Source organism: Pteropus alecto, unplaced genomic scaffold, assembly GCF_000325575.1.
Source record: "Pteropus alecto unplaced genomic scaffold, ASM32557v1 scaffold7, whole genome shotgun sequence".
Taxonomy (NCBI): domain Eukaryota; kingdom Metazoa; phylum Chordata; class Mammalia; order Chiroptera; family Pteropodidae; genus Pteropus; species Pteropus alecto.
In genome coordinates, this window is record NW_006494614.1 from 27,550,569 (window position 1) to 27,569,749 (window position 19,181).

Genomic DNA, 19,181 nt, shown 5'->3' on the forward strand with positions numbered 1-19,181 from the left:
ATTTTTTGTACAGTGACAGAGCTATTAAACAATTAAGAAATAGCCTTGTGACATAATGAGCTCTCTTTCAATGGAGTAGTCAAACAGTTTGAAGGTCATTCTTTACAAAGCCTTTAAAAAGTGTCTCCCTTTGAGTAAGGAAAATGGACTATGCATCCCAAGTCCAACCAGCTATTAAGTTTTTTGGGTTCTGAATATGGTTTACTCTGCTCCATGTGGGTATTTACAGATATAAGAAATTCTTTTTTATGAAGTTTGTTGAATTATTCTATTCTGCTGATAAAAAGTGCCTGGAACTGCATTGTATTATGCTGTTTTACAAAAGACCATGAAGAGAGAAAAAGGGGAGGGGTTATTTTTTACCTAAGTGCTAGAAAGAAAAATAATTTGATCCTTACAATCCTCTACTTAAGTATTCATTTGGCATTAACTACTTAATCATTTGTGTATTTTAATATTCCTATTACCTCTAGTGCTTTTTTCCTTTGAGAACTATTACTTCAAGAGATTCTGGCTGATGTATAGACAAAATAAGAACCCTTTCTCAATTCAGAAAATGCTTTGGGGTAGAGAGGATACTTAAGGAACCTTAATAAGAAGGCTAAGTTTTCCTCATTTACGGACACTTCCTTGTTCTTCCCTTTACATTATTACGATTTAATGTAGAAGCGCTTCTGTCATCACACAATGCTTGGATTTCCAGGAAATCTTTGGAGACAAAAATGAGCTTTTTCCATCTGTCGGCAACACCATCGAGACAATTCTTTGGCATAAAGAATTGATTATTTTAACATTCGTATTATTCTCTCCAAGATTAGGACACTAGATTCTCAGCTGATTTGAGGTTAAAGTAATCCACCATGGAAATGTTTGCTACATTGGTTGTCTGTCAAAAAATATCTGCAGTTGATAAAAATTTTTGAATATAAATGTTTCTTTTTATCATAGATAGTAAATATAATCCCTCTTCCAAAAGGTAATAAAATACAAATTCAAGGGAGATGTTTTTAGACTTCAAAATACCAAATGGTAAAAGAAAGAAAGTTGCTGAATAATTTTTTACCATTTCTTTTCCAGTCACTAATGTGACTGTATTCACCCCAAAGAGCCCTTAGTGTTTGGTGAAATAGTAAACATAATCCCCTTTGCACTTTACAGAGATCTGTTAAAATGTTTTTATTACTCTATTTGAATTGCAATAAATGCAGATACTAGATTTAGATGTTTACAATAGATTTATGTTGATTATATCAGTGTTTCCTGTCAAATTAGACTGCACTGTGAAAATGTTAAAAAGAGATACACTATTGCTTTCTGAAACATCTTTTTCATAGCTCTGCCACAGCTGAGATATTTATTATACCCAAATCATTTAGATTATCTGTATATTTTAATAGGATGTCCAGTTACAATACATACACATTCTAATCTCATTCATGTCTGAATTCCATCATAACTGTTGAACACTGCTAGTATTCAAACCTCTGGCTCTTGTTTTCAACATTGTTTCACTAAAAAAAAAAAAACAGAAAACCAATAACAAAAAAAAACGTTCTGCCTGAATTTGTTTATTGTAGCTGCTATGAAGCAGCTACAAATTGCCACAAACGTGGGAGCTTAAAACAACAGAAACTTATTCTCTCACAGTTCTGGAAGCCAGAAATATGAAATCAAAGTATCAGTAGAACCATCCTCCTTCCAAAGGCTTTAGGGAAAATACATTCCTTTCCTGTTCTAGTTTCGGGTCACTGCTGGCATTCTTTGGTGTTTCTTGATATCACTCCAATCTCTGCCTCTATCTTCATATCAAAACCCAGCTATGTCACTTCTGGGCTGTGTGACCTTGAATAAGTTATTTAACTCCTTGGATCCTCAATTTTCTCATCTTTAAAGGGAAAAATGTTTTTATTTAATTCATGCAGTGGGTAGTTTTATCACTTTGAAGCGATGTATTCTAGTCTCTCCTGATTGGTTAAGTGTCACTTACAATAGATAGGCAATAGAACAGATCAGCATGAAGACACCAGATCCTGGCCTGGGGCTCACTAAAGATCAGAAAAGCGAAAGATGTGAAGAAAATGCATTCCTCTTTGTTTGTTTGTTTGTTTGTTTTTCCTCTAAACAACAAAGTTAGGTACTCTCAATTTCTTACCTTCATTTTTGCATCATGGGCCTGTCAATCAAGTGGTCCTATCTTGTGTTCTCTGAATAAAATCTTTCCAGCATTGCTTGCTAACTCAGTTTGAATGAGCCTTGACGATGCAGCACAAATCTGTCAGCTCTCGTTAACACTAACCTACACCACTGATGCTGGTGCCTTGGCCCTGATTCCTCTGGTTTCAAAGAAAATTGACCTCTTGAAGAATGACAGTATCTTTCCTCCATGCTTATTTGAGAACCTTCAGAAGACCATTGCTTTTTCCACCTCTACCTTCCCACCAAGAATATTATGTATATTCTTACATAATAGGCATTCATTCGTGTATTGAAGGAATAGATGTGTTTAAGATTACTTGCCTGAACACTAATTTATTTTATGCCTTATTATTCTAGACAAATTTTCCTTTTTTTCTTTTACTCCTCGCTATTTTACCTCACATTGCAACTACCTTAAGTTATTAAATCATTTTTGGATTAAGACTTTATGTCAACACAGATTACATATTTTAGAGCTTATTAAATTTCTTTGTCATCTTGAACCTATGAGCCTTGTAATAATTTACTTTTCTATTTGTATTAAATAATGTTAAACTTTCAAACCATCTCTAACTATTGGTGATTTTTCTCTCCAAGTGAAATATTGTGAATTTTGGTTCTACTTAGAGTATTTCACATATCATCTTCTGAAAAAAATTCAAAATATTTAGTGTAATTGTTTTTCTTATCAGAAACAAATCCAGAAAAAAAAAATGTGTCATCTCTATTGTAAGGGTGAAAACAAAGTATGTTTTCATCATCATGATCACTTATTCAATTAAATTCCTCTGAATCTTTAAATTGGAAGTGCTCTCATGGAAGCTATTAATAAAACTCAATATTAAGAAAGGGTTAGTAATTCTTCTTTCAACCATTAAGTTTATAGATATTCATTCATTAAGATTATAGATATTCATGCATTCTATCTATTTTTATATTGGTTGCATTTCTGTAATTTTACTGGTCTGATTATCTCCAAATTGAAAGTTTGCTGGGGTAAGAATTTGACATCACTTTTCTTCTCTCCCCAATGAGAAATTTTAAAGAAAGAGAAGGCATGTTTGGCAAATGGTACAAGAAAGACAATTAGAGAGGGAAGCGGAATATATAAAACCCCAGAAAACATTTTTAAAAAGTTATATATAAAAATGAGAAATAATTGTACTTGCTCAGAGAAAATTACATAAGCTGAGGCAAGGAACATCTAGATTGTTTGCTAGTTGGCAAAGAAATATGAAACCAAAGAGGTATTGATCCAAGGCCCAGCTCACTGGATCATACTGCAGCCTTTTTATACTTAAAGAATGATGAGAATATTTACAATATTTGGCTCAGAGAATGCATCTGAAATTTAAATCTTTTGCATCTACTCTTTCTTTATGTGTTATAATAAAAGCTAAAATTGTTAATGACTTCATTGGATTAAACGTAATGCACTATAAATATTTTAACATTAAAATGTTTTCTGGTATAGATGGGTAGATATGGATATATAGATGTGTAGATATACAGATATATCTCAGTTAAAATGCACTGTCAGGAAAATCACATGCTACAAATAATACAAACCATGTCGAAACTGCAGTATTCAAAAGACAGGAAAACTACACACTTATTGTTAATATAAGGTAATTTAAAAGAAAGAACAAGCCAACACTCACTCTAAGACATCTAAAAATATGACAGGGACATATATGACCTTTTCCTGAGGAAAATTTGTCTTTAGCTTCTCTCATAATCTAATGGAAGTGAATCTCCACATACCTATATCAGAATTGCTTTTTATTCAAATGCAGTAAAATAACTTATTTCTTATCAAATTGAGTTTTTCCACATGCAGTTTCAACTGGGGAAACTTTAGTCCCTCAAAATATGTTTGAGAGTTTATCTGTTGGAGAGGAAAAGGTCAGGAATCAATATTTTTAACTTCTGACCTTTGACTGATTACTCAGTGGATTGGATACAAATACACCCCAAATCACTAAAAACAAATAAACTAAGCCAATAATAAGAATTAGAAATGAAGGGTAAAATTAAATGCTACTTGATATTTGTAAACTGAATATGTGTAGATTTTAGGGGTAATATTCTCAGAACTCACATTGATCATCAGAGTAAATTGATCCAATCTAGAACTGTGAACTAGTAGATTATGAATCAAACTGATTTTCTACTGAAATTCCAAACAAAATACCAACAGTGAAGTTGAGCTTTGCTTTCTTACTGCCCTTGTTCTAAGTGAATATTTAAAAGCTACTACGAAATAGTTAAGAAACTCGGTGGTGTGCTGGGAAGTGTTTAACAACCAGCTCTCAGGGGAAAAGGGGTGGGATAGGGGACCAATTTGATCTGTACTATTTGACAATTTCTCAGGCATAAATACTGCCACCGTGGCCAATCTCAAGCCACCAACAAAAATTAATGGATGTGGAGTTGGAAAGGCATGCATAAAGTCAGCCTTGGGGAGCCAGTGCGAGCCTATTCCAGCCCGCCATTCAAGCTTCTTATCATGCTCAAATAAGTGAAAGCCAGAAATTAGGCCAAAAAACAGCAACATTTCTGGGTGCAAATGTCAATTTGTGTAATTGTAATGATCATTATGTGAAGGTTTACTGGGTAAAGAAAACAAGGGAATTTTAGCTGTCTACACTTTTGAAGAAGCTACCAGGAGACCATGAAATCTGTAGAATATTCTGTAGATCCCACTGAACATAAATTGGACAGTGTAGTCAGAAGCAAAATTGCAGTTCTTGGAATATCTCTGATATCCCAAGACAGCTGGGTGGATGTTCCCTTGACAACCGCTTTGGTTAATCAAGGGTGTAAATGAAGCTCCTGCTTCAGCAGGGCTCAGGCATCTTCACAGATCCTTTCTTTAGTATCAGTGCTTCACGGGATAATGGCTTGGTTTTCTCTGTAATTTATTACTAAGTGTATTTGGGCTATCTTTCGGTCAGAGGAAAGGCTAAATAAAATAATTTAAAACCAATGACCATCTCATGACAATCATCCAGAGACAGGAAGTGTTTGTGACAATCACCTAGTAGAGGTCACACAGCATTCCTTGTACAAACTGTTTGTATGGCCAGCCTGACCAACTGTTTTGTGCTCTAAATAAAAAGGGATGCTTCAGGGTGCTTTTGGTGTGTTTCTGTTGCTTTTATTCGGCAAAGGGCCTAACACTCTGGTTTTTGTACCCGATCTTTTTCTGCACTGTTTTAACATAGAATTGTGCTGAGTCGCACTGACAACCTCAAGAAACATGGCTGTGTTGATAGGGCTGTATAAAGCCATTACATCATACTCTTAAACAGCATCTTCTTAAATTTGCTCACACAGCCATGACAATCACATTAGGTACATGAACTGGTAAGGAAAGCTGTATGTCCCTGGACAGTTTCATCCATACTGCCTGATGTATAATCTATTAAATATATTTTCCCATGTTTTCCTGTTGCAGACGGAGCTAAAACAATCACACAATCAATTAGGTTCTATCTTTGTGGGGACCAGGTGCTTTTCAGTGCCTCCATCTCTGCCATGTACTTTTACTGCCATCTGCTGATATGAGTCTCCCATGTCAGGTATTCCTGCGCAGAACTATCACAACTCAGCTAAAACTTCAGCGGAACATGAAGATCATAGCTGCTAACAGTTGAAGTTAACCTTTCTTGGTCCTAACATCTAGCTTGAGAAGATTCTTTTAATGGAAGTTCCACACTAGAGATTGAAGTGCGTGCTATCCATTCACTTCTGAGCAATATTTACATGTGGTAAATATTAAGGCCAGTTGTTATTGGTCAGAATAGTGATTAATTTGGAGATTCATTTAACTGCTATCTACACTGCAAGTTATCACATAAAGAACTTGCTTTTGCATTCATTTTTAAAACCTAATTCAGGTCAATAAAGAAACTTGCTAGCAAAGTTAACTCATGTCAAAAATTTAAAATAGAGAAGCTAGCATCACTGCTGGGTAATAGCCAAACCTAATGACAAGAGTAAAGAACATTTATATTTTGTGCCTGTGAAAGCATTCAGTATTGTCATCAATTTTGCAATATTCCCTAGAAACAGCTGGTGCTATTCAGTTTTGTTACTGCTATATCATGGTTTCAAAAACTCTATAACTATGACAATTATGCATGACCTAGGTTTTGTGAGCCTTCAGCACAGCACTGCAATAGCCCTTTAAAGCAGTTAATTTCATTATGGTTTAATGCCAGTAACTCATATAACTCCCAGATTTGACAAGTCAAACACAGGTACCTTAAAGAAGAAAACAATCCATACTTCCTATTTCTCTCTGGAGGGGAAGCAAACCACTTTACTTATGTGCTTTTGAAATATACCATGGCAAAATGTTGTGAGGCAGATGCACTTGAAATGCTGTTAGCACAAAACAGACCTGAGGTGGAAAAGGCCAAATAAATTAGTGCTTCCAAATTTAAAGCTTACGAAATCATAAAGGCACCTCCAAATGGCTTATTTATTTTTTCTTCATTCTGCCTCTCACAAATTAAAGATAACTCTCTATTTATATGGCCCCTCAAAGGCAAGGACTTAGTTTGATCTTTATTGTTGTCTTTTCTTATTATGGAAGGAAAAAATATGGGACTTCTAGTCAAGGTGACTCTGTAACTTCACACTTTGATGCTCATCCTTAGTGTCCAACACATAGCAACATCAGAGAAATAAAAAAAAGATAACTGAAAATATAAAACAAGGTAAATATCTCCCCAGACAAGAAAGAGGCAAAAATACAAAGCAGCAAAAGAGCTAATACTGCAGGCCTGCCATGATATAGGTCTGGAAACAGGGAAGTTCAGTTTCTATAGGGCAAAGAGAACTAAAACTAAAACTACTCACTCAAGATTATTGGGAGGGGGGGCGATATATACACACACATGGAGAAAGAAAGAGAGAGCGAGAGAGCGAGAGAGCGAGAGAGAGAATGAGAGAGAATGTCATCTGGAATTCTGACTTTTAGCCATCTGCCAGCCCAGAGAGAGACAAAATGCAGCCAAAGTGTCATAAACAGAACATCACCAGGCAATTTTTTTCGGCTCTGTGAAAGGACCTATGGATACCTTTAATATACCAAAAGACAGAACTACCAAATATCCATTATCCAAGATTCTGATTTATGTGCTGATCAAAGGGTGATCAGAAGAGCAGGTAGGGTTCTCATTAGGCAGGCAGAGCTGAGTACAATAGAAGATCACAGGAGAAAGACAGTGTGAGTGGGGAACAGGAAAGAAAAACAAAAATATTTCCCATTCAAAATGAACCTACACAGCACAATATCAGATGCATGGCAATATTGAGAAAGGAACCAAGCAAATCAGCAAGTGGAAAATGAATCACTCTTGATAAAATCATCTTTATGGAAAAGTTTGACAAAAACTAAGTATTTAAGATGCTAGAAAGCATAAATGAAGGAGTAAATTTCATTTTAAAAGAGTAATTATAAAAGCAAAACAAGCACACCTTAACACCCCCCCCCAAAAAAAAAAGATTCAAAATATTGGGAATAAAAGAACATATTCATTGAAATTTAAAACTTAGTAGCTAAAACAAATGATCCTGGAGATCACTGAGAGAAAAATGGTGCCTAGAAAGAATACGGGATAAAGAAATGAATAGAATATTTTTTTAATGAAAGCAAGATTAAGAAATTTAGAGAACAGCTTAACGGGGTTCCTAAAAATGTCAAATATAAGTTCTAGAAAAAAGCTCTAGAAAAAAAAGATTTTTGGAGAATGTCAAAAAGCAATGGTTGAGGTAATTATGATGAGAATTTTCCAAAATTAAAGGAATATATAATTTTTGAGATCAAAAGTACACTCGACGTATTAATTAAGAAGAATAAATAATGATTAATCCACAACTAGTCTCATTATCAAAGATTAAAAAGAATGACCTTACAGCTGTCAGAAAGAAAAACTAAAAGAACAAAAGAACAGCCTTTAAATGGAACTGGTAATGGTTTCACATCAGTAACAGGTTGTAGAAAGTAATTATGTACCACGTTTCAAGTTCTAAAAGGAAAAAACATGTAAAATTTTATACATAGTTAAACTATTATTCAGGGGTGATATAAAATGTGATATGACTGTGAGTTTACTACCCACAGATTTTCATTATAAGAACTATTAGCAAGAAGATTGATGGATAGGTATGCCTGAAAGGAAAACATGGAATCCTTGAAAATAGAAGAATGTTAATCCTTGATTTGTTTTTTATAAAAACTAAATTTTTAATTTAAGAGGTGAAATCGCTATGTTTATGGCAACACTATTTACAATAGCCAAAATACGGAAGCAACCTAAATGTTCAGATGACTAGATAAAGAAGTTGTGTTTCATATATACAATAAAATATTACTCAGCCATAAAAAAAATGAAATCCTACCATTCACAACAACATGGATAGACCTAGAGGTTATTATGCTGAGTGAAATAAGTCAGATAGAGAAAGATAAATACTATATGATTTCACTTATATGCATAACCTAAGGAATAAAAAGAACAAACTAATTGAAGACAGACTCACAAGAATAGAGGACAATCTGGTGACAGCCAGAAGGGAGGAGCGTTGCGTGGGCTGGGAGAATGGGGTGAAGGATTAAAGAAGTACAAATTAATAGTTGATAGATGGTCATGGGGATGGGGAGCACAGCATAGAGAATGCAGTGAGCAGTAATGTAATTGCTATATGTAGAGCCAGAGGAGAGAAACAGAAATCAAGGGAATCATTTCATAAAAATGTCTAACCAATATATTGTATACTTGAAACTAATAATAAAATAAAATGTTAAGAAATAAATTGAAAAATATTACGTGTTCAATTCAAAATTTAGAAAATGCAAGTAAACAAAATACATTAATAATCATTCTCATTTCGCATGTAAAGATAGCCACTGTTAATATTAGTTAAAGTAGTTCTGGTATAATCTCTATACATATTTTTATAAAAATGATGCATCATCCAACTTATTTTTATCTTTTTTTGCATTTAGTAAAAATATCTCTGCATTCTATTAATTATTCTTCAACTCCTATTTAAGAGCTGGATAGTGTTCAATTATACAAAGTTACTTGATTTAACTCACAACGCACTCTCCATTGTTTACATTTTTACTCTTCTGTTGGTTTTGTACACTCTAAAAATGATTTGAGCAAGATCTTCTAAAAATTTAAAACAAATTGTCTTTTCCAAATCTAAATGTCTCTGCCAAATTGCTTAGCATACCTAAAGACTATAAATCTAATGAATAAGAATGTTAAAGACACTGAAAAATATGTCCATTTCATCAAATTTAAATTTTTAAAATAATACAAACTGAGTATTTGATTTTGAAATCCATTACAAGCGATATTAGTAGAAGTCGATGAACACTTCAACTTGACTGTATAATTTATTTTCATAAAAATCTCTTTAGAGATCCCTGTCTAGTCAGCAAATAATTGCTTTAACTTTGGATTTTAATATTAGCACTGAATGATTTATGTACATTAAATAATGTGATTCTCACTAACCATTTATGAGCTAAGAATGATTATCTCCCTTCTGTAGATAATCACACTTCAGGGAAGAAAGGTTAAGTGGTTTGCCTAATATCACTCAGCCAGTCAATGGATTATCTCAAAATATGATTCTTGAGTCTTTAAATCATTAGGCTAGGCTGGCCTCAGCAATACTTGAGAGACATAAAAGATATGCACTTAGATTTTTCCTCAAAGGATTTATGTGGCATAATGTCTAATTTGTTTATAGAGCATTTCTTTTGTTTCTTATGACATATTTGGTCTATAAACAAATACAAGATATTATAAAAATGAACGTGATAGGTATCTACATGTGGAAAAAAGTCTCTCAATTTCTAAAATAGTACACAAACTAAGTAGACAATAGAAACAGCCACTTGGTTGAAGAGTCAGGGGAAAAAAAGCAGAAAGTAACGGAAAGCAAATAGAATAAAGTGGCTTCCATTTGTAAATCTACAGTTCTAAGTTAGATTATAACAGGCTCTGAATGAAACCAGCAAGAAAAGATCTTATTTCTTAATAAGGACATGTGCATTACCTCAGAGCTAGTCCCACCATCTACAGCATAAAGCAACATATAGGTTTACCTGCCCATATCAAGTATGATGGCAAATGTGCTTCATATATCCTTATTATATACATTTCACACAAATGGTACACTCTAGAAGTTATTCCCAGCATATAAGAATTTTCAGCGGTGATTTGATCAGAATTAGGAGTGACCCAGGCAAACTAAAGTTTGCCAAAATAGTAGTGGAATGATGTATTGCAAATACCGTATCAGATTTATATTTCTAGGTAAGGGGGGAGAGGGAACCAGCACAGAAGTTATTTCTTTAGGGGCAAAGGGCATTTCCGTTTGTTTTTCCATTCAACTTAGTCTTGGAAATTAATTTTAAGAAAAAGTATTGCTAAATGATTTAACCAATGATTATTTAATAAAACTGACTTTTTATTTGAAAAGTGGAATTACCAACTGATCCTGTTTGTCTGAACTTCCCTGGTATTAGCACAAAAAAGTCCCATGGGCAAATTGGGGCAGTTGGTTAAAATTAAAAATAAAAATTAGGTGTGTTCATTTTCCAACATTTAGAAAATACAAATAAGCAAGAGTTCATGTTAAAATCATTTATACTTGCAGTATACAAAGATAGCCACTGATAGTATTAGTAAGTGTATTTCTTAATATTTCTATGTAGTAGACTTCATAACAACACAAGTTACTATTATTTTGTCAAGTGACAGGGTAATATTATTTGAATTGTCTTTTAAAATTCTGTTTAACAATATGTCAGGTACTTTAATATGTGTACCTTTTCATCTGATTGCATCACTCTTTAACTCTGATAAATTTTCAATTGTGTATTGACCATTTCTGCTATTCATTCTACAAATTCCCTTAACCTTATACTTTTCTTTATCTCTGAAACACAGTACCAGCTAGTACATTAGCAGCTTGCTTTCTGAGTTCTGATAACTGTATCATAGTGTAATCTTGCTGCTCAGGGGTATGCAGCCTTTCATTTCTTATTCCATTTCTGTTTCCCCTGTAGGCTGGGGAAGGGAAATTTCTACCTAGGGAGCTTAGCATCATTTAACATCGATGTTACTTGTCCAAAAATCTCCTTCATGAGTGAGATCATATGTCAACCATAGTTAGCACTTAAAATTTATCAATACCTACTTATACACATAAAGTTCTTTTTGTTTGTTGGGTTTAACTTTCTGAAAGCTTTTCAAGTCCTGGTTTAAAGACAGGAGGAGGGAAGGAGAATAAAATTCAGTGTTAGAAAATAAATATATCTTTTATCTATCCTAAAGTGCTTACACTTGGTTGAGGCCATATTTCAGGATTATTGTGATCCAGAAAGTACCTCTCTCATGGAAGAAGTATCCGCCTTCCATGTACAGTTACTCTGTTCTTGCCAATAACACACACATTAATGGCCTCTTCTTTTTTATTTCTAGCTATACAATGCCTATTGGCAGCCCTAGGGTTCTTTGTATGATCGAAATGACTGCAGATGGAAAACCTCCAATAAAGAAGAAAGACACAGAGATATCCCATGCCTCTCAGGTAGGTATGCATATATCCAGTTTCCAACATTACTGAATATACCTTCAATATTTCAAGTAAATATTTATTTTTAATTATTAAGTGTTAATCATAGTTTTATTGAACAAATTCCTTGTAAAAACTCTCAACGAAACACCGGAATATTCATCTCTTATACTTTAAGGATAATTAAATATATTTAATGTTGCCTGTCACTATAAAAGTTTTATTAAATTTAGCATGAAATTGATTTTCTTCTCAAACTTTGCATATAGTATGCTTGATTAAAATAACAGCTCAGGAATGGGGAAAGATTAGCAAGTTATAAAACAGTGCTTAAAACTTACATTCTTATTGAACGTGGTAGTCCTTGTATTACGCTGTTAAAAAGTTCATTCTCAGTTTTCTAGACTTACATTGGCCAGGAAATTTTTCTTAGAAACATTGAATGAAGCTAAATTGAAAGAAGGGAGGATGGATGTCTGTCCCTCCAGAGACCAGGCAATTTGCTGAACTCTTTTAATTTTAATGATGTGGTTGATTTACACGCTCCTCAGTATGACTTTATAGCAATACATTTAAAATAAAGTATTCTTGGTTCATTTGATCATCATAGAGAGTTAATCTGTATAATTAGAGCTCCAAAGTGCTAATTTTGGTACACATTAAAGCTTGCAGTGTGTAGTGCCCTAATGAATTGGAAATTTCATTTTTTTCCCATTTTTTCTATGTAGTTTCTTGTTGAGTATATCCAGGCATCTAAAGGAAGCATATAAGAATATCTAACATATGCTTAAGCACATTGTATTTTCCAAATTATGATCCTCACAAGAACACTGATCCTCATAAGAACACTCCAAAGTAATAATGACACTCTCTCATATAAGCCTGAGGAAACTGAGTATCACAGGTCCAAAATTTCATAGTGTTAAGGAAAGAGACTTGATCCCAGGTTTTCTGATTCCCAATCCTTTTTTTGTTCTTTTATAATATACTCTCTGGCTCTTCATTTGCTACCGCAGCAGATTCAAAACTTAAATGAATTGTTAAGTAGGAATGAAGTTGGTTTTCATGTTTTAACAAGTCATGCTAGAGCCCAAAATGGCCAAATATTTAAAACACGGAATATTCAAATGGTGGAAAATACACAAATCACTAATAGTTTTGTAAAAAAAAAAAAAAAAATCCAAGGCACAGTATTCAGTGTGATTTTATATTTATTCATTTCTTATAATCATCCATTTTTATATTAAAAGCTTCATGTTTTCTTATAAATAACATACAGTATGTCAGTAACAATCGTTAATGAGTCACATCTTTAATAAATAGAATTCAACAAGTGCTCAATAAATGTCTTTTTGTTGTTGAAAATAATAAATATATCTTATATCTGCAGCCTTTATAACAAATCAGTCTCTCTGCCCTTTAGGTTGACTGAGTGAAATACTGATCAGAATAAACATGCATGCATAAAGACCAACACATGGGAATAAAATTTATGAGTTAAATTGAAAAGAATTTGGATAGTTTTAGGGTGGTAAAGATACAATACACTTCAGCTTTCTAAAGTTTTTTTTGTTGTTTTCTTTTGGCGAGGGGATTGTTTGTTTGTTTTACAACTCTCTGCCTCTTTGTTCTCATCCCAATTCAAGTGCTCCAAAGGTTGAGTGAATCACTGCTACCTTCTAAAGGGGTTAACTCCAAAGCTCATTTTAGATCCCCTGGTGGTAACTGTCTGTGGTGAGATCTCACAGAATTGCCTCCAGTCCTGGAGTTATGATGTGTAATAGTATAATAGCCTCCTGTAGCCAGCCTCCAGTTGTTCTGAATTACCCCTTTCGCTGCTTACTCCTTTTCTTATTTTATTACAATAAGATGATTTTGGAAATCTGTGGAATAAGGATATAAGCACTGAGGATTTTGTGAGCTGAAGCCACTTAATTTTAAGTCATGAACTTTAACACAAGCTATTAAAAATAGGTTCTAACCCTGCCTCTATTTATTATGATCTAGTAAAAAGTTTTAAGTAGATTATAATGTACCTTAATGTAGATTTTTTTGAGTTCATTTTTTGTTTTAGTTCTTTGGACTTCTTGAACCTGGATGTCCATTTTCTCTCCTAGATTTGGAAAGTTTTTGACCATTATATCATCAAATAAACATTCTACCACTTTCTCTCTATTTCTGGGATTCCCATAATACGCAGATTTATCTATTTGTTGGCATCTCATTATTCCTTTAGGCTTTCTTCACTCCTTTATTATTTTTTTCCTTTTGCTCCTTTAACTGGATAATTTCAAATGACCTGTCTTTGAGTTTGCTGATTTTTTCTTCTGCTTGAACCCTTCTAGTTAATTTTTCAATTCAGTTTTGTATCTTCAACTCTAAAATTTCTGCTTGATTTTTAATTATATTTTTATCTCTTTGTTGGTATAATTTTTTTCATGATTCATTTTCTGGAGCTCAGTGAGCAGCTTTATGACAGTGATTTTGAATTCATTGTCAGGTAATTCATATACCTCCATTTCTTAGGGTTTGTTTCTGGAGGTTTATTTTGTTACTTTGATTGGGCTATATTTTTCTGTTTCTTCCTGTGACACGTAACTTTGTGATGGGATCCACACATTTGAAAACACAGCCATCACTCCCAGTCTTAATGGAATGGCTCTGTATAGGAAAGGACCTATACCAGTTAGCCCAGCTAGAGATTCTGGAACCCTCTCAAATCTTTTCTATGGATGTGTCTTCTCTGGACTTGTGTGTGTACATTCCTTGTTATAGGAATTTGCTAGTGTCCTTTTTTGGATGTTTGTAATCTTCTGCTCCCTCTATTGTCTATCTGCAGTACTGCAGGTTCTCTGGAGCGGCTGCAAGCTGCCCAGTTTTATTTTGTTCTCAGCATCCTTCAAATTTCTAGACTATGGTGGGTTGCACCAGAGCTTCAAGTCAGGCAAAATAGGAAGCCCCATGAAAATCCAGAATGTTAGAAGCGTGCTCCACTCTTCTCTACCCACCCCATCATCAGGAAGAGGCAAGCCAGGATGATTCAGTCTCTGCTGCATCACAGGTCCTCCAAAGCATCAGGGCGCGATCTAGTTCTCTTTTGTTTTCAGTGATACCCAGGCATCTAGAGTATGCCAGGTCTTGTCAGTGCTCTAAGACAGGGGAGACATAAACCCATAGTTCAGGCAGCCCCTGAAAATTGTAATTTCAGATGCACATTCCAATTTTTTCCATCCCCAGGGAGAAGTCAGGAGTTGGAGGTTTTCACCTACTCTTTTCCACTGAAATGGGGATAGGGACTATGGTGAATGAATGCATGGTAGTCCTAACCTTCATCTTTGTTCTCAATGGCTCCCAACCTGGTACCCTTTCCTGTCAGCACTTAGATTCACACAAGACAAAAACATGTCCCTTGGGCAACACCCTGAAAAGTCTACACATAGGATTTATGTCTCAGTCTTCTTTTTCCCCTGAAGAGAAGCTGGGAACTGGAAGTTTTCTCCCAGTGGCGCCTTACTGAACCTGCAGGAGGGCTGTGCTGAGTGCGTGCCAGGTGTTTTCCTTCTTGCCTCAATACAGCTGGTTTCATAGTCTCTTAAGGCGCAAGTGCCCCTCCACTGGATATATGCATTTCTCACAAAGGGACTTGATGAATTAGTGTCTCCACAAGGGAAGGAAGGAATATCTTGAGCTTTCTATTCTGCCGTCTTGCTGACCTGAAAGCTGCTATTTTATAATGATTTAATTGCTTTATGATTTTTCCCCAGATTACATTTAATTTCCTTATAGACAAAAATAATCTCACATCTTTCTTTCGTATCTCCACTTCCCTATATCCATGTGCTCACAGAGTAGCAACTCAATTCATTGATTACTAAAGTTCAGTTCTTCCTTCTACAAGGTGAAAAGATTATTTTGAGAACAAGTGTGGGACCAGTTAGGATTTCACTGATATTTATCAATTAAAGAAAAAAAAAAAAAAACCTTAGTGTGAGCTACTTGATATCAACCTTATAAGCAACTCAAGAACTTCTGTACAAGCACTTCCCTGTACTTATGCTATATATATTATATTATATTATCTATAATATAATATGCTATATATTATATAATATAAGGAGATATATTAGAATTAAAATCATATTAATATTCCTTCTTAGATGGTATTCAGTGAGGACCTCCCATATATTGAATTAGCAAGGTTCTAAGTCAGCATAAAGTAGGAGAAGCTACCTAAAAGACAAATAAGAAACTGATGAAAAGCCAGTTGAGTTTCATGAAACAGGTCATTTGTAACAAACCTGTGTTAAACCTCTTATTTGCAAACAGCTGCTATAGACTCTGAGAGAATTCCAAAATGATCAGCGCTGGAGGCCCTGCTTTAAAAGGAGATATAAATTAATATAACAGAGACAGTATGCTTACAGATTATCAGGTTATGAGAGGGAGAAAAAGAGAAAGAGACAGACAGACAGAGACAGACAGACACTAAAATAACAAAGGGTTGGAGGGTTTAAGTAAATACTGCTTCTTCCTTTTTGCTTTCTTTGCATTTAATGTCTCCAAACAGTGTTAGAGAATTTAAGACTTAAATTATGTGAAAAGTTATTTAAATAAGTCTTTATTCCCAAACACTTTATCCAACATCTCTTATCCATCTTTATTACAAGATGCCACGTCTCTGGTTTTGAATTTGTCCACATACAATTCAGATAATATTAAAAATAAAAATTTGTAATTACAAACAAAAGTCAGTTCATTTCCATTTTAAGTCATTATATTCTTGGATAAAGACAAGTAACTCTGATAATTAATCTTAACCAAAAAAAAAAAAAATACATTTGTAGTTACCTTCCTATATTTCATTAACACAGAAGCTATTTAGCCTTAGACAGACTAGAGGGTATAAAACAAAGGTAAATATTGCATCAAGATATCATTACAGAAATGTATGTAGTATTCCAATATCTAAATTTAAATTAAAACAAAACAAAAGGAGATAAAGAAACATTTTATCCACCTCCCCCTCACTCCCCAGTTTTTAAAAGTTTGTTCTTTCTTGCCTATCATATTTTATTCCCATATATTATAAAAGAGCACAATATTCTTTATTTAAAGAGAAACTCTAGGAGGAAAGGGAATGTTCATTTGTTCTTGTCAGATGTGGAGTCCTTTTCCCTCAGTCACATTTGTCATTATCTTGATGATTCCTCCTTGATTGTCCATGTCTGTTCTCTGTGGTTTTATCTTGTAACATCGTATCTTGTTGTCAGACTCTATTCTCCATAGTCTGATTCACAAGGAGTTATTAGAAAAGACTTATTTTAAAGACCTGTCTTCTTAGGAATGATTATACACACAAAAGGCAGCTCTTGGATAATTGAGAGTCTGGGGATAGAAGTCAACCATTTTAATGGTTATCTATGTGCAGTAAAAGACAGATTTTTTTTAGACATTTCAGGGCTCCAACTAAGTTTGGGCCTCAGATCAGAAGAAATACAAGAGCCATTTATTTCTATTGTTTGGGTGTTTTTCAGTGGTCTAATAAATCATAGATAGCTCTATAGACATTCTCTCAGATCTGCCTACTGCTGACAGAAAAGGAAAATATTCTTCTATCCTCTATCAGTTTTGTGCTAAAACAGCGCACTTGTCAAAGTAGTGAGGGGTTTGCTGCTCCAGGTGTGTGATCAATACACAAAGATGTCAGAGATCCTCAGTGAGAGGAAGGTCATGGCCTTGGATTTGCTGAGTGTGAAGGTTCGTGAGAGATCCCAGATTGCATTAGAATGAGCCACTTATCTCGGGTGATAAAAGAGCTCTGCTAATAGTTTGTTGGAGTAATTGATATAAATAAACTTAGCATATGAAAAAGGATGTGAAAACAAATAGATGTACTCCTATATTGCATGAAGGCTTATTACTACACCTTGAAACTTCCACCCCACTATACCCAAAGACAGTCATCCTCTAGGTGAATATATACCTGAATCCTATATGAAATACTCAGAAAAAAATTGAGGAATACCCTTAGAAGGAGAGCCCGAATCACTAAAATAATAATAATAATAATAAAAGCTCAAATAATAGAGTTAGTTTGAGCTATTATGGGTCATGAAGATGCTTTGATGTTCCTAGAATTGCACATGCTTCTGTTCTCTAAAAGTATATTTGCATTAAACCAGAAAATACTGGTGTATGAAGTGGTATTACTGGGCATCTCCCATCTTCTACTTCCTTCAGAGTCATAACTTAATTATTTGGTTTTAGTTTTTGAATTCTCGCGATAACGGTTTTCCATTTTAATGTATCTCCAATAGCAATTTAAATATTTTTCGACATCAGCTTGGACTGCACAAGTGTGTTTTGGGGATAAGGACATCAGAGACATAAACTGCTTAAATGCTGCTACATCTACCTGTCATATGCCTAACAGGCCTGAAGTTCACAGTCTAATTACTAATTTATCCAGACTTCGACTATAGCTCATAGATTCCTGTTGAGGAGAGTTACATTTTATGTACATCTAAATGATAAGAGTTTAATTTATATATATATTCCTGAGGGGTGGGAAAGGGGAGATTAAGTAAAAGTTTACATCATGCAAGCTATTTTATCATCATTCTGGTCAATGAGTATAAGTTCTATGTCCAAATAAGGCCACATTCTGAAGTAGTAGAGATTAAGACTCCAAGATATGAATTTGGGGGCAGGACACAGTTTGATCGCTAACAATAATTAATTAACAAGGCTTAATTTCCTTTATCAGTTATTATTTGGAATGCAAATACTTGAGTTCCAAAATATGTTTTAAAGTAATTCATACTAAATTTTATTAGCTATTGTGAGAGACACAAAAGAAATATAAAATACAGGCCTTTTTCTAAAGTAACTTATCTTACTATCTAGTAGAGTTGATAAAAACTAGACAACATTTGCAAACTGTTTAGCATAGAAGAACATATTAAAACATGCAATGACAGAACAAAACATCTTAGGCCTTTCTCAATAATCTAACACCTTATAAGAAGATTTTTTATTGTTATTTTTCCTATAGGTACATTTTGAATCAATGTTCCTTGGTCATATTCCTGAAAATGTTAAGATCCATGAGAATGCAGGCCACGTTTATGGATTCAAAGGCTGCATTCGAGAGCTTCAAGTAAACAACAAAGAATTTTTCATCATTGATGAAGCACTACGTGGAAAGAATATTGAGAACTGCCATGTCCCTCAGCGTGTTCATCATCTATGCCACAACAATGGTACCTGCGTCAGGTTAGTGTTAGCCTTCTGGTCTCCAACCTATATTGCATGACTCCAAATTCTTAAAATAACCAAACCACCAGCACCCTCATCTGGATGATAGAAAAAAA